This window comes from Perognathus longimembris, chromosome 1 (genome assembly GCF_023159225.1).
Source record: "Perognathus longimembris pacificus isolate PPM17 chromosome 1, ASM2315922v1, whole genome shotgun sequence".
Lineage (NCBI taxonomy): Eukaryota > Metazoa > Chordata > Mammalia > Rodentia > Heteromyidae > Perognathus > Perognathus longimembris.
In genome coordinates, this window is record NC_063161.1 from 94,966,096 (window position 1) to 94,980,967 (window position 14,872).

At 38.8% G+C, this 14,872-nt stretch overlaps 1 protein-coding gene across 1 annotated transcript in view; it reads right to left on the reverse strand.

Annotated features, from left to right (window-relative positions):
• Tmc1 (transmembrane channel like 1) overlaps positions 1 to 14,598 on the reverse strand; it is a 136,207-nt gene extending 121,609 nt beyond the window's left edge. The window contains exons 1-2 of the mRNA XM_048351722.1: positions 14,524 to 14,598; positions 14,032 to 14,092 (exon numbers count right to left, since the gene is read on the reverse strand). The gene's annotated coding sequence lies outside the window, so the exon portion shown is untranslated. The remainder of the gene's footprint in view (positions 1 to 14,031; positions 14,093 to 14,523) is intronic.
• Positions 14,599 to 14,872: the final 274 nt, after the last annotated feature.

The following is a 14,872-nucleotide window of genomic DNA, read 5'->3' on the forward strand; positions in this document are numbered from 1 at the left end:
ATATAGAGAATGCTCTGATTCTGCCTTAATTAACTCCCTAAATGTCTTGAATCACCAGCAGATGGGTAGCCTCTAAGTATACATGGAAGGTAGAGGCCTATCTTCACTAGACGGAAAAGTTCTGCTAGCACCTGAGTATGTCTATGTAAGGTCTAGCATCTTGTTTTCCTCCTTGGGTAATGTGTGTACCTGAATCCCTGGAGACAAAGACATACACTTGGCTGATAGGTTACTAATCATGTCAGTCCAGGGCCTGGGAACGGGAGCTTCCCGTGACCCTGCCCTGGGACCTGATCCTATTCAGGCCCAGATCAACTCAGGTGAGGGGACACCATGCTGCTTGTCTCCGGGTTCCTGTTCTGTCTTCTGTCTCTTGGCTATTCTCCTGTCACCATGGCATCCCACATGAGGTCTCCATTGGAGCTGAATTGGTTTGTTGGTATTGTTTTTGTTCTTTCTTTCTTCTCTGGCCTATTTCCTAACTGTGTTAAGTGTATTTGTGGGCTGAAGGACATTGTAACAATTGGCTGCCTGCAGTGCTAATGCTCCAATAAAGACTCCAAGATTAGGTCCTTCAAAATGTGGCTTCTCCATTTTCTCTCTTTACAACATGGTCACTACATGAAGCTCCTAAGATAGCTGGAATTTTAAGCATGAGAAAAAGGAAAGGGAGCACCTTTTTAAAAAATTCATAACAAATCCCTCTTGATCTCACCTGAATTTATGTCAAATGACATGGCTTTTGGAAGGCCCTTAAGGATGAGAAGGATGGTTCCCAGGGAAATCAGCCCCATAATTAGAGAGTTGGAAATTTCAGCCCAATCTGACCCCTTCCTCACAGGAGGAAAGAGAAAGACTGGACTTTACTATCACTACTGGCCAATAATTTAACCAGTCGGGTTTGAGTCAGGAAGCCTCCAAAAGGGCCAAAAATGACTGAAGTAGAAGAGGTTCTGTGTTAGTGACATGTGGAGGTACAGGAATGATGGTGTACCCCAAGAAACCTTGGGAGCACTTTGTCCCTTTCCACAGACCTTGCATACGCCTGCTCTGGAGTTGGTTGCAAATTCCTGTGTTGTAAACTAATCTAATAAGTATGCTGTTTTCCTGAGTTCTGTGAGTCGTTCCAGAAAATGATAGAACCCTGTTATTTCCAGCCTCCAGGAATTTCCATGGTCAACTAAAGAAGGCAAGGTAAGTAGGGTCAGAACTTAAATGAATTATTGGACATCCAATAGATGTCCAAGAATCTGAATCGAATTGAAGAGAATCCCTCACACATTAATTTGACATAAATACCTGGCTAACTTGTTTCTTTTTTGTTTTTCTATTTTGTAAATGTGTTTGTTAATATATGATAACATACAGAAAATGCACAAATCTCAAGAGAATAGCACAGTAAATTTTTGCAGTGATGAGAACTTCTCGCTCCTTGGCAACCTCCTCCAACTTGAACTTGTTCAAGGCTATGTGTACTCTGGCGCCTTCATTGGCTTTAGGGCTATATCACAATGCATAAAGAAAAAATTTTGCATGCTAGAAATGTTTCATGTCTTTATTTTGTTACTAGTTACACTAGGGTACACATTTGTCAAGTTTCATACCACTGTCAGGAACTATGTAGTCCTCTGTTCCATAATTAAAAAAAAAAAAATCCTGGTTGGAAATATGGCCTAGTGGCAAGAGTACTTGCCTCGTACACATGAAGCCCTGGGTTCGATTCCTTAGCACCACATATATAGAAAAGGCCAGAGGTGATGCTGTGGCTCAAGTGGCAGAGTGCTAGCCTTGAGCAAAAAGAAGCCAGGGACAGTGCTCAGGCCCTGAGTCCAAGGCACATGACTGGCAAAAAAAAAAAAAAAAAAAAGTGATTGTTAAAAAAAAATCCTTATTGGGGTTTTGATTGAGTTGCATCAAAATAAGGATTGTGTTAGATTGGGCCTTTCTTACTTCCCTTAGTATTCAAAAGAGTTTTCTGATAAAGCTTATGGGGGCCTGGAGGGTGGAGGGATATGTTTAGAGCGAAAAAGAATGGATTATAATTACGGATTCAATTTCTTTATTATCTAGAGAAGCATTCAGATTTTCTAATGTTTCTCATGTCTGTTTTGCTAAATTTCTAAAGAAAAAAAAAATCCCATCTCATCTACATTTTTCAGTTCCTTGGCTTTAGGGCTGTTCCATAATGCATAAAGGAATAATATTGTGTGATAGAAATATTCTATGGCTTTATTTTGTTACTAGTTACACTAGGGTACACACTTGTCAAGTTTCGTTGACTAGTGCATTTTAAATAGGTATTTTTTATAACAAGCATTTTTATTAATATACATTAATTCTAAAATGGGGCTTCATCATGACTAATAATTCCATAGATGTACATACTATACTTTAAACAAGTTGACCCCTCCATTACATTCCTTTTACCCCTCTTCTTCCTCACCTACCTTTACAAAAGTATTTTTTTATTTCAGTTTGCTATTTATTTTTTAGTAGTGCCAAGGATTGAATTGAGAGCCTCACACATTTTAGGCAGTCACTCTACCATTTAAGCTCTACCCCCAGCCCATTTTGGAGGGAAAGGTTTTTCTATTTATGTTTTCCATGAAACAACACACACCATAATGGTTAAGAGGGGTCTGCTAAACTTTATGCCTGAGCTAGCCTCAAACTAGAGTCTTTTTTATCTTTAGATCCCAAGTAACAGGTATGAGCCACAAGTACTTGTCTCGTTATGGTACTTACGTATTCATCCAGATAGGTAGGTAGGTAGGTAGGTAGGTAGATAGATAGATAGATAGATAGATAGATAGATAGATAGATAGATAGATGATCCATTTCACTCCAAGAAGTCTGTCCTTTTTCCATATCCCCAAATCCCCCAGTTATTCTTTCTTTTATACTCATGTCTCACCACTATCATATTACCATCAACATCATTTTACAGATGAATGCCAAATATAAGTGTCAATACATGTTATCTAGCTTCTTAAACTTGGCTTGTCTAGTTCAATGTGATAACATCCATTCATTCTGATAAAATGTCATAATTTCATTCTTCTTTATAACTGAGTCATAAATCATGATACACGTCTACATTTTCTTCATCCATTTATTGCTTGTTGGGTACCCAGTCTGATTCCACAGACTGAATATTGTGAACAGTATTACAAAAGCAAGAAGTATCTTTTTGGTATGTTTACTTACACTTCTTCAGATATATGTCCAAGAGTGCTATGGCAGGCTCATAAGATAGTTCTATTTTTTTAACCTCTAAACTAATTTCTATAGTGTTTGGACGTGTTTATTCTCTCACCAGTAAGATATAAGTGTCTGCCCCACCCCACCTGGGGTGATTGCCATCTGAGTGAGCTGATATGGAATCTTAGGGTAGTTTTATGGCTAAGAATGTTGAACATTTCTTTGTGTATTTATTAGCCTCTTATACTTCTTACATAAACTGCTTTGATTAATGGCACCTCCTGTGTACAACTACTTAAACAGAATAAAAAGAAACAAAAGAGCAATATGTTCAACTCATTTATCCATTTATTATTATTATTTATTTATTCATTTATTTTGGCCAGTCCTGGGGCTTGGACTCAAGGACACTGTCCCTGGCTTCTTTTTGCTCAAGGCTAGCACTCTACCACTTGAGCCACAGCACCACTTCTGGCCATTTTCTGTATATGTGTTGCTGGAGAATTGAACCCAGGGCTTCATGTTTATGAGGTGAGCACTCTTGCCACTAAGCCATATCCCCAGCCCCTATTTATTTTTTGAGTGTGTTATATACTAAGGGATATTAAACCTTTATCCAGTGTAAAGGTAGTAAAGATTTTCTCTACTCTGTTCGTTATATCTTCACTTTGGTCATTCTTTGATATGCAGAAAATTTTCAATTGGCTGTAGTCCCATTTGTCTAATCTTGCTATTATTTCCTGGAAAAATCAGAGTCCTGTTCAGAAAACATTTACTTGTGCCTATATCTTCTACTATTTTTCCTGTAGTAGTTTCAAATTTTTGTACCTTACATTAAGATTTTTCAGGGGCTGGGGATATGGCCTAGTGGCAAGAGAGCTTGCCTCGTATACATGAGGCCCTGGGTTTGATTCCCCAGCACCCCATATACAGAAAACGGCCAGAAGTAGCGCTGTGGCTCAAGTGGCAGAGTGCTAGCCTTGAGCAAAAAGGAAGCCAGGGACAGTGCTCAGGCCCTGAGTCCAAGGTCCAGGGCTGGCAAAAAAAAAAAAAAAAAAAAAAAAAGATTTTTCAACCATTTTCACTTGATTTTTATATAAGGTGGGAGATAAAAGGTCTGTTTTTGGTCTTCTGCATTTACATAGCTAGTTTTGCCAGCACTGTTTATTGAAGAGGCTGCTTTTTTGACAATGTATATTTTTTAAACTCCTATGAAAAAAATCAGATGTCTGTATTTGTGTAGTTTTATTTCTAGATCATTGTTTCATTGGTCTTTGGGTCTATTTTTATGTGTGCATCATGCTGTTTTTGTTACTATGATTCTGTAGTATAATTTAAGGTCTAACATTGTGATACTGTCAATATTCCTTTCCTTGCTCAGGATTACTTTTGCTATTCAGGGTTTTTTTACGCTTCCACTTGAATCTTTAGGATTGATTTTTCTATTTTTGAAAAGAATGACATTGGAATTTTGATGAGAATTTCATTAAATCTTTAGATTCAAATTCAACAGTAGATGCTACTAATCCTTCATCTTGCTGTGCCTCCTCTTATTTCTTATCCTGAATTTATTTGTTTGTTTGTCATGGGGCTTGAACTCAGAGCCTGCCCACTGGCCCTGAGCTTTTCTGTTCAAGGCTAGTGCTCTACCACCTTGAGCCACATAGCCACTTCTGGGTTTATGGTAGTTAATTGGAGATAAGAGTCTCACGGACTTTTCCAGCTCCCAGCTGGCTTTGAACCACAATCCTCAGATCTCAACCTCCTAAGTACCTAAGATTACATGTGTGACACCCAGACAGTCGATCCCACTGGGCCCCACACATACTGCCTCCCCCCCCAACGGACTCGCGGGAGGGCGCAAGCACAACCCAACAACCCAGGGCTCGCTCTGGGAGGCAGACCCCGCTAAAGTGCCTGTTGTAGGGGACTCACAGTGCACAGGAGGGCGGGGCCCCGGCGAAAGCGCCCGCTCTGGTAGGCGTACCCTGCACTGGTGGGCGGGGCCACAGCGACAGCACCTGCTGCCGTAGACACGCCTACACAGAAGGGAGGGAAGATCTACACAGACCTCCAGATGCGCAAATCACAAAGAAACATAACTCAGTTCATCAAAGGACACCAGCTCCAAAAAGCAGCACGACTGAAGAGGAGATGGAGAATAAAAAAGCAAATGAGGCCATGTTAACAGGAATAATCGAAAGCGTCAGAAATGAAATCAGAAAACAATTCCAGGAGTTTAGAGTGGAAATCTGGAAGGACACCCAGGAAGCCAAGAAAGAAATGGAAGCAAAACTGGATACAATGCAAGCCTCGTTTAAAGAAATGGAAGCAAAAATGGATACAATGCAAGCCGCCTTTAAAGAAAATCTCCACACCCTGAGAATTGAAATGCATGAAAAAATAGATTTAAAATACAACTCTTTAAAGGAAGAAATTTCCACAATCAGAGCTGATATGACAACCATGAATAGCTCTCTGACATCCATAAACTCCGCAATTGAAACCATAACACAAAGAGTTGACCATATGGAATCCAGAATCTCTCGCCTGGACGATGAAGCAGCTGACAACAACCAGAAAATGACCACACTCCAAGAAAAGGTGAAGCTTCAGGGAAGATTAATCCAGGAACTAATGGACAAAGACAAGAGATATAATCTGCGCATAATTGGAATAGAAGAAGGAGCCGAATATCAGAGCAGAGGGCTTAATCATGTTCTCAATAAAGTTATTGCAGAAAACTTCCCCAATCTCACAGGGGACCCCATCCAGGTAACCGAAGCCTATAGGACACCTGGCAGGCCAGACCCCAGGAAAACCACCCCAAGGCACATAATATTCAAGACTACAGACCTCAAGATTAAAGAGCAAATTCTGAATTCAGCCAAAGCGAAGAAGGAAACTTTTTTCAGTGGGAAGAGGATTCGAATAACATCCGACTTATCCACACAAACTTACCAAGCTCGAAGTGAGTGGAAGAACACCATCCAAGTACTTCAGAATAACAATTTACAACCTCGGATCAAATATCCAGCGAAACTGGAGTTCACATTCGAAGGGAGAACCAGATCTTTCCACACCAAAGAGGAGCTAAAGGAGTATGTGAATAAAAAACCAGCCCTACAGCGAATATTAAGAGGGGAAGCCCACCCAACAGAGATCGTAAAAGACACACAGACAGAATCAGAAAGAAACTTCAATAGCCAAAGTCCAGCAGAAAGACCAGCTCACTAAAGACAAGAAAAAAAAAAGAAAAAGAAAAAAAAACAGGAAAAAACAGCCCAACAAGAAAATGGAAGGAGAAAAAACACCCTTATCCTTGATCTCTTTAAATATAAATGGCTTAAACTCCCCGATTAAGAGGAGCAGACTGGCAGAATGGATCCGCAAACAAAAAGTTGACATCTGCTGTCTACAAGAGACCCACCTTACAGCAAGGGACAAAAACAGGCTTCGAATGAAATGATGGAGCAAGATCTACCAAGCAAATGCACCCACCAAAACGGCAGGTGTAGCCATTCTGATCTCAGACAAGCTGGACTTCTCTTTAAAGTCCACTCAAAAAGACAAAGAAGGACACTACATATTAATACAAGGAAAAATCCAGAATCAAGACATCACGGTGATAAATGTATACTCACCGAACAAAAGAGGCCCGACATATGTCAAGCAAATTCTCACAGAATTACAGAGCAAGATAGATGCAAACACAATCATAGTGGGTGACTTTAATACTCCTCTCTCTCCAAGAGACAGATCCAACACCCAGAGGATTAGTAAGGGAGCTGAGGACCTAAATAACACCATTTCCCAAATGGATCTAACAGACCTATATAGAACATTCCACCCTACAGAGACCCAATACACCTTCTTTTCAGCAGCCCATGGATCATATTCCAAAATAGACCACGTCATAGCCCACACAAAGAACCTCAGCAAATACAAAAGTATTGACATCATCCCATGTATTATATCTGATCACAGTGGATTAAAGGTAACCCTCAACAACAAAGGATACCACAGAGCCTATACACACTCTTGGAGGCTAAACCCCACGCTGCTATCCAACACTTGGGCCACAGATCAAATTAAAGATGAAATCAACGAATTCATAAGCCACAATGACAAAGAAAACACATCACAAAGAAACCTATGGGACACAGCTAAGGCAGTACTGAGGGGCAAGATCATTGCACTCAGTACCCACATTAAAAGAATGGAAGCAGAGCAGGTGAATACCCTCACGATGAAACTAAAACAACTGGAGAAACAAGAAATGACAGAATCTAAAACGACTAGGAGGGGAGAGATTACAAAGATTAAAGAAGAGATAAATCTGATTGAAAATAGAAAGACCATTCAACAAATAAATAAGACTAAAAGCTGGTTCTTTGAGAAAATAAACAAAATTGACAGACCCCTTGCAAGACTCACAAAAAAAAGAAGAGAAGAGACTCATATTCGTAAAATCAGGGACTCCACAGGAAAAATTACAACAAGTACACACGATATTCAAACAATCATAAGGAGCTATTTCCAAAACCTCTACTCAGCAAAAAACAATAATTTTACAGAAATGGATCAATTCTTAGAGAAGTACAAACTGCCCAAACTGAACCAAGAAGAAATAAATCAACTAAATAAACCAATAACTTACGGTGAGATACAAGAGGTAATCAAGAACCTCCCTACTAAGAAAAGCCCAGGCCCAGATGGATTCACCAACGAATTCTACAAAACCTTTAGTGAGGAGCTAATTCCAATACTCCTCAAACTCTTCCGCGAAATAGAAACGGAGGGAGAAATCCCAAACTCATTCTACGAAGCTAATATCATACTCATCCCCAAACCAGGCAAAGATCCAACAAAAAAAGAGAACTACAGACCAATATCACTAATGAACACAGATGTAAAGCTCCTCAATAAAATATTAGCTAACAAGATCCAGAAACTGATCAAGAATATCATACATCATGACCAAGTAGGCTTCATCCCTCAGGCACAAGGATGGTTCAACATCTGTAAATCAATCAATGTAATTCACCACATAAACAGAACTAAAATCAAGAATCACATTGTTATCTCAGTCGATGCCCAAAAAGCCTTCGACAAAATACAACATCCATACCTATTAAAAGCTTTGGAGAGAACAGGAATAGATGGAACATTCCTCAAAACAATAAAAGCCATATACAACAGACCAACTGCTAATATCATATTAAATGGAGAGAAACTTAAATCATTCCCCCTAAACACAGGAACAAGACAAGGATGCCCACTCTCCCCACTTCTGTTCAACATAGTGCTGGAATCCCTAGCCATAGCAATAAGGCAAGAGGAAGACATCAAAGGGATCCACGTCGGCAAGGAAGAAATCAAGTTATCCCTATTCGCAGACGACATGATCTTATATCTCAAGGACCCAAAAAACTCAGTACCCAAACTCCTACATCTAATAAACCAATTTGGCAAAGTAGCAGGATACAAAATCAATCCACAAAAGTCAGCAGCTTTTCTGTACACCAGCAATAGACAAACAGAAAAGGAAATTATGGAAACAATTCCATTTACAGTAGCCAAAAAAAGAATAAAGTACCTAGGGATCAACTTAACCAAGGACGTGACGGACCTATTCAATGAAAACTACAAAAATCTAATAAGGGAACTCAAAGAAGACACAAGGAGATGGAAAGACCTCCCATGCTCATGGGTAGGCAGAATCAATATAGTGAAAATGGCCATATTGCCCAAATTGTTATACAAATTCAATGCAATACCTATCAAAATCCCAGCCACATTCTTCACTGAAATAGAGAAACCAATCCATAAATTCATATGGAACAGCAAAAAACCTAGAATAGCCAAAGCAATTCTAGGCAAAAAACATAGTGCAGGAGGTATCACCATACCAGACTTCAAGCTCTACTACAAGGCCATCATAACAAAAACAGCATGGTATTGGTATAAAAACAGATCGGAAGACCAGTGGATTAGAATTGAAGACCCAGAAATAAAACCGCACTCTTACAGCCAACTGATATTTGACAAAGGAGCTAAAGACATACAATGGAATAAACATAGCCTCTTCAACTACTGGTGCTGGGAGAACTGGGCAGCCATATGCAGAAAACTCAAAGTAGACCCAAGCCTATCACCATGCACCAAGATCAACTCAAAATGGATCAAGGACCTCAACATCAGACCTGAATCCTTGAAACTACTGAAGGACAGAGTAGGAAAGACACTAGAACTTATAGGCACAGGAAGGAACTTCCTGAATAGAGTCCCAGGCGCACAACAAATAGGGGAAAGACTCAACAAATGGGACTACTACAAATTAAAAAGTTTCTGCACAGCTAAGGTCATAGCCACCAAAATAGAAAGACAGCCAACGATATGGGAAAGGATATTTACCAGCACAGCAACAGACAAAGGCCTGATATCTGTCATCTACAGAGAACTCAAAAAACTAAGCCCCTCCAAGCCCAATAAACCTATTAGGAAATGGGCAAAAGAGCTAAAGAGAGACTTCACAAGAGAAGATATAAAAATGGCAAAGAAACACATGAGGAAATGCTCAACATCCCTGCTAGTAAAGGAAATACAAATAAAAACAACCCTGAGATACCACCTCACCCCAGTTAGAATGGCCTACACTCTGAACTCAGGAAACAACAAATGCTGGAGGGGCTGTGGGGAAAGAGGAACCCTTCTCCACTGTTGGTGGGAGTGCAAATTAGTACAACCACTTTGGAGAACAGTATGGAGGTTTCTCAAAAAGCTCAATATAGTCCTACCCTATGACCCAGCCATACCACTCCTAGGCATCTATCCTAAACAGCAAAACCCAAGATATCAAAAGGACATTTGTACTTCCATGTTTATCGCGGCACAATTCACAATAGCCAAAATTTGGAAACAACCCAGATGCCCCTCCACAGATGAATGGATCCAAAAAATATGGTACTTATACACAATGGAATACTACATAGCGATTAGGAATGGTGAAATATTGTTATTCGCAGGGAAATGGTCAGAACTCGAACAAATAATGTTGAGTGAGACAAGCCTAGATCACAGAAAACAAAGGGGCATGATCTCCCTGATATATGACTGTTAACAAAGGGAGATGGAGAGACAATAGAGACCAAGTCTGTGAACACTGTATATTTGCTTGATACATTGTATATTGCATATGGGTCTACCTAACCTAGACAAGGGATGGAAAAACAGGTTGTAAGATATCACAAGAAATGTACACACTGCCCTACTATGTAACTGCACCCTCTTTGCACAACACCTTGTAAAAAAAATTTTATGTTCAATTAATAATAAAAAAAATTAAAAAAAAAAAGATTACATGTGTGAGTCACCAGTATCCAACTTCTCTTGAGTTTCTCATTACATGTTTGTATATATGTATCAAATTATCATGATCTACCCATGTAAATGTGTACAAATGCTACATGTTGCTTTTTTTTTTTAATGATCAGGAAAGGAGAAATAGCAAATGTAGAGCCAAGATTTCTGTTTAAGCAATAACGTATAGAGGGACACACTCTGGAGTAAGGACTTTTTTTGAACAGATTGAAGAAAGAAGAATTTGTAGATATGCTGTCAAATTCTCCTGAAATTTCATATTACATAAGAAAAGTTAGGATTTATTGTAATGTTGTCCCTTTCATTGGCAAATTTATTTCTAAAGCCTAAGTACTTATTTTTAAAATATGGAATTAATGTCTTTTAAGAATGTCATGGTAGGGGCTGGGAATATGGCCTAGTGGTAGAGTAATTGCCTTATACACATGAAGCCCCGGGTTCGAGTCCTCAGCACCACATATATAGAAAAAGCCAGAAGTGGCACTGTGGCTCAAGTGGTATAGTGCTATCCTTGAGCAAAAAGAAGTCAGGGACAGTGCTTTTGCTCTGAGTTCAAGCTCCAGGACTGGCAAAAGAAAAGCAAGCAAGCAAGCAAGCAAGCAAGCAAGCAAGCAAGAAAGAAAGAAAGAAAGAAAGAAAGAAAGAAAGAAAGAAAGAAAGAAAGAAAGAAAGAAAGAAAGAAAGAAAGAAAGAAAGAAAGAAAGAAAGAAAGAAAGAAAGAGGGAAGGAGGGAAGGAGGGAGGAAGAAGAAAGAAAGAAAGAAAGAAAGAAAGAAAGAAAAGAAAGAAAGAAAGAAAGAAGAGAAAAGAAGAGAGAGAGAGAAAGAAAGAAAGAAAGAAAGAAAGAAAGAAAGAAAGAAAGAAAGAAAGAAAGAAAGAAAGAAAGAAAAAGAAAGGAAGGAAGGAAGGAAGGAAGGAAGGAAGGAAGGAAGGAAGGAAGGAAGGAAGGAAAGAAGAGAATGTCATGGTAGAGTCCTTAATGCTTTCTATTAGAGTTTGTATTCCTTCTAATCTGCACACCTTTGACCTTTTTCAACACAAGTCCACTTTGTTCCATTACTTTTATCCTTAATGTTTGTTCTGATTGTAATTATCTGTCTTGCTTCCTTCAGAATGCTTGAAAGTTTTAGATTTATTTCCAACTCCATTTTGCCCTCTATATCTATTACCTTTCCCTTTCCAGATGTTCTTCTACTCTGTGCCTTGGGGTAGCTGCAGCTGTGTGGAATCTTACTCCCTCAGCAGGACTGTTTTACTGCTTTGTATTGCTTTATGTCCTTGTCACTCTTCACCATCCTCCTGCGTCTATTTCTAACACTTCCTGCTGGGTTGGCATCTTGGCTTGCTTGCTTTTATCCACTGTGTGCCACTGATTTGGGGTCTTTTTGAATACTATCTTTACTTTTATAGGCCTTTCTTAAGTCTTTCCTGTGATTTTTTTTCCACTTCAATTGATGTTTTCAGGTAGGCAAAGTATGTGGAGATCTGATATCTTGGGGAGTGCAAGAGGACTGACCCAACTTCCTCAACAACTTGCTTTTAAAAATCCAGCAACTTGGACAAAATAACTACTCAAGAAGGTCATATTTGATGTGAGACTAACTGCGGGTCATTGCACCCCACGATATATAGTTCACAATGCAAATGTCATACTACATAATAGAACTTAAAGCACTTCGTATCTTGTAGCTACCCATACTTTGTTAATCATAAATTATCATGGCTCTCATCTTTCCAGAAAGTCAAAAGTTAGTGGCAGGTAAAAGTTGTGAAGGAAGATCTCATTCCTGTACAACAGAAGTATCCAAAGAGAAATTTTGCCAATACTGCAATTTTTTAAATGACTTATCCACCTGCCTAACTATAAACCTAGTAGTAGAAATTTATCAGACATAAAAAAAACTGAAAACTAAACTCTAATGCATCCTTATGGTTCATTAACAAAAATATTTAGTAATTTTAATTTCCACATTCTATTTCATTTGTGCAAGTTAAAACAATTAACAATTAGCACACAAAACATACCCATACTCATATGCTATGGTGTTTCTTAGACTCTAATAGCACTTTGTAACTTCTTCAATAGAACATAATATTCTGCATCGTTATTGATGTTCTGGTTTCTTCCTTTCTGGTTCTAATGCTGGGGCTTGAACTCAGGGCCTCATGCTCTTGCTTGGCTTGCTCATTCTTGGATGGCACTTGAAGCCATACCGCTAGTCTAATATTTTGCTGATTAATTGGACCTGGAGTCTCACATACTGTTCTTATATGGCTGGCTTCAGACCTCAATTCTCTAGGCTTCAACCACCTAAATATCTAGATAATTCTTATTTTTATTAGCTTCTCATGCTATTGTATTGGGAGCAGAGACAGTTCATTTTTGTTCTTTTGTTTATTTTTTGTTCTGAGACTAGGACTTAATCTTGGTACCCCTCATTGGTTACCAACTGAACCATACCTCCAACCCTTCATCTTTGCTTTGAGATTTTGCATCATTAGTCAGGATGATTGGAGAAAGTAGAAACACAATAAATGCTTCTTTAACTCTGAATCATAAGCATAATTGCCTTTCTTGCAGCAGAATCAGTACCCCTCAGTGATACTTTAATTTGAAAGTGTAGCTTGTTTGAGTAGCAAGATTATAGACTTAAGAATTGGCCAGGCACAGATTCCAAATTCCAGCTATGCTGCAAGCAGGCACTGTGTTCTTGGAATAATTATCCAGCACTCTTGAGACCCCATTGGAATACGGTGACCATAAAAATGCCATGCAGAGTTTTGCTGAATATAAATGAGGAAATAAACACACACAAAGAACGTGGCATATAGTGGCAACTTAATAAGTAGTCTTTTTCTAGTTATTGGTCATTTCAAGATTTTACATTATAAAAAGTTATTAACAAATACAAAGAATCTGAGTTTTACATATTTTTCTTTGTGTCATTAAGTCCAAGAGACAAAGCCAATGACTTTCTGCCTTGGCAAGACTATTTTTCTAAAGCAAATCTAAGAAAAGAATTAAATCTAATCACAGCTTAGAAATGAAGCTTTGTGTTTTTCCACAGGCAAGAGAAATAAAGTTCACTGTAAAATAGCACATGTTATAATCATCTGGTACTTAAGGTTTTTTTTTCCTGTTTGTCCCATTAATATGACTAGAGGTATTTGAAAACCTAAAATTACTATAAATAAAAGTATCATTATCCCTGATGGCAGAAGAATAGAACTTTTGGAACGTGCTCTACTTTCCATTTCTAAAAATATATTCATCTGGGCCACCCTAAGGATTCATGTGAATTCTGAAGGTTGAAAATCAGATCCAAACTGGTGACATGTTTTGTACAAGAGCATGTCCACACGCGCAATATTCACACTCCCCCCATATACTCCAGAAACCCTCTGAGAATTGGCTTCTATTTTACACATTATTGTGATTCATACTTACCTTCTGTGAGCTTCCCATGAAACTCAAAGGCATTTCGCATCCATCTGCCAACCAGATGAACCTGAAGAAAGAGTCACAAAGACAACATGAATGTGATGACACAAGTATTGGAGCAGAATGTATTTGCCAAGAACCTTTTCCCTCTCTCCCTAGCCTAAACATTAAATGGAGCAGGGGAAAATTGCTAGGATGTCAGAGACTGAAATGTACTCAATAGGTGAACTGCTTCAATATGACTTTTTTTTTTTACCCCTTTTTGTCAGATCTGGGCTTTGACGTCTAGGCTTGGGTGTTGGCTTTTAGGTGCTGCTCCTTTTGCTCAAGGCTAGCACTCTACCACTTAAGCTATAGCACCACTTCTGGATTTTTCTGTGATTAATTGGAGATTAGAGTCTCAAAAACTTTCCTCTCAGGCTGGATTCGAGCTATGATCCTTATATCTCAGCCTCCTCAGTAGCTAGAATTTTTAATACAATTTTTACCTCTGATCACCTTCTATAATCATAGGTTCTTCCCAAAGGAGTCAGAGTTGCTCTCCCAAGCAGGGCTCCTCAGATGCTAAGAAATTCCCAACGTTTTTCCATTATAGTTTTCTCAAATCCTAAAAAAAAAAAAAAAAAAAAAAAAAACTGAAGACATGCAACCCCAAATATTTTTAGTAACAGTAGACCTATTTTCATGCTTATGGCTAGTAAAAGAATGTTTCTCAGTGCAACATGGTCTGTGATGATAGTTACAAGATAACTTAGAGATCTGTAAAAGATGGTACAGACAATAGACCCAAGAATGTGACAGGAGTTGAAAACACCTGCTACATCTATCCTTCCTGATCTATTAGTCC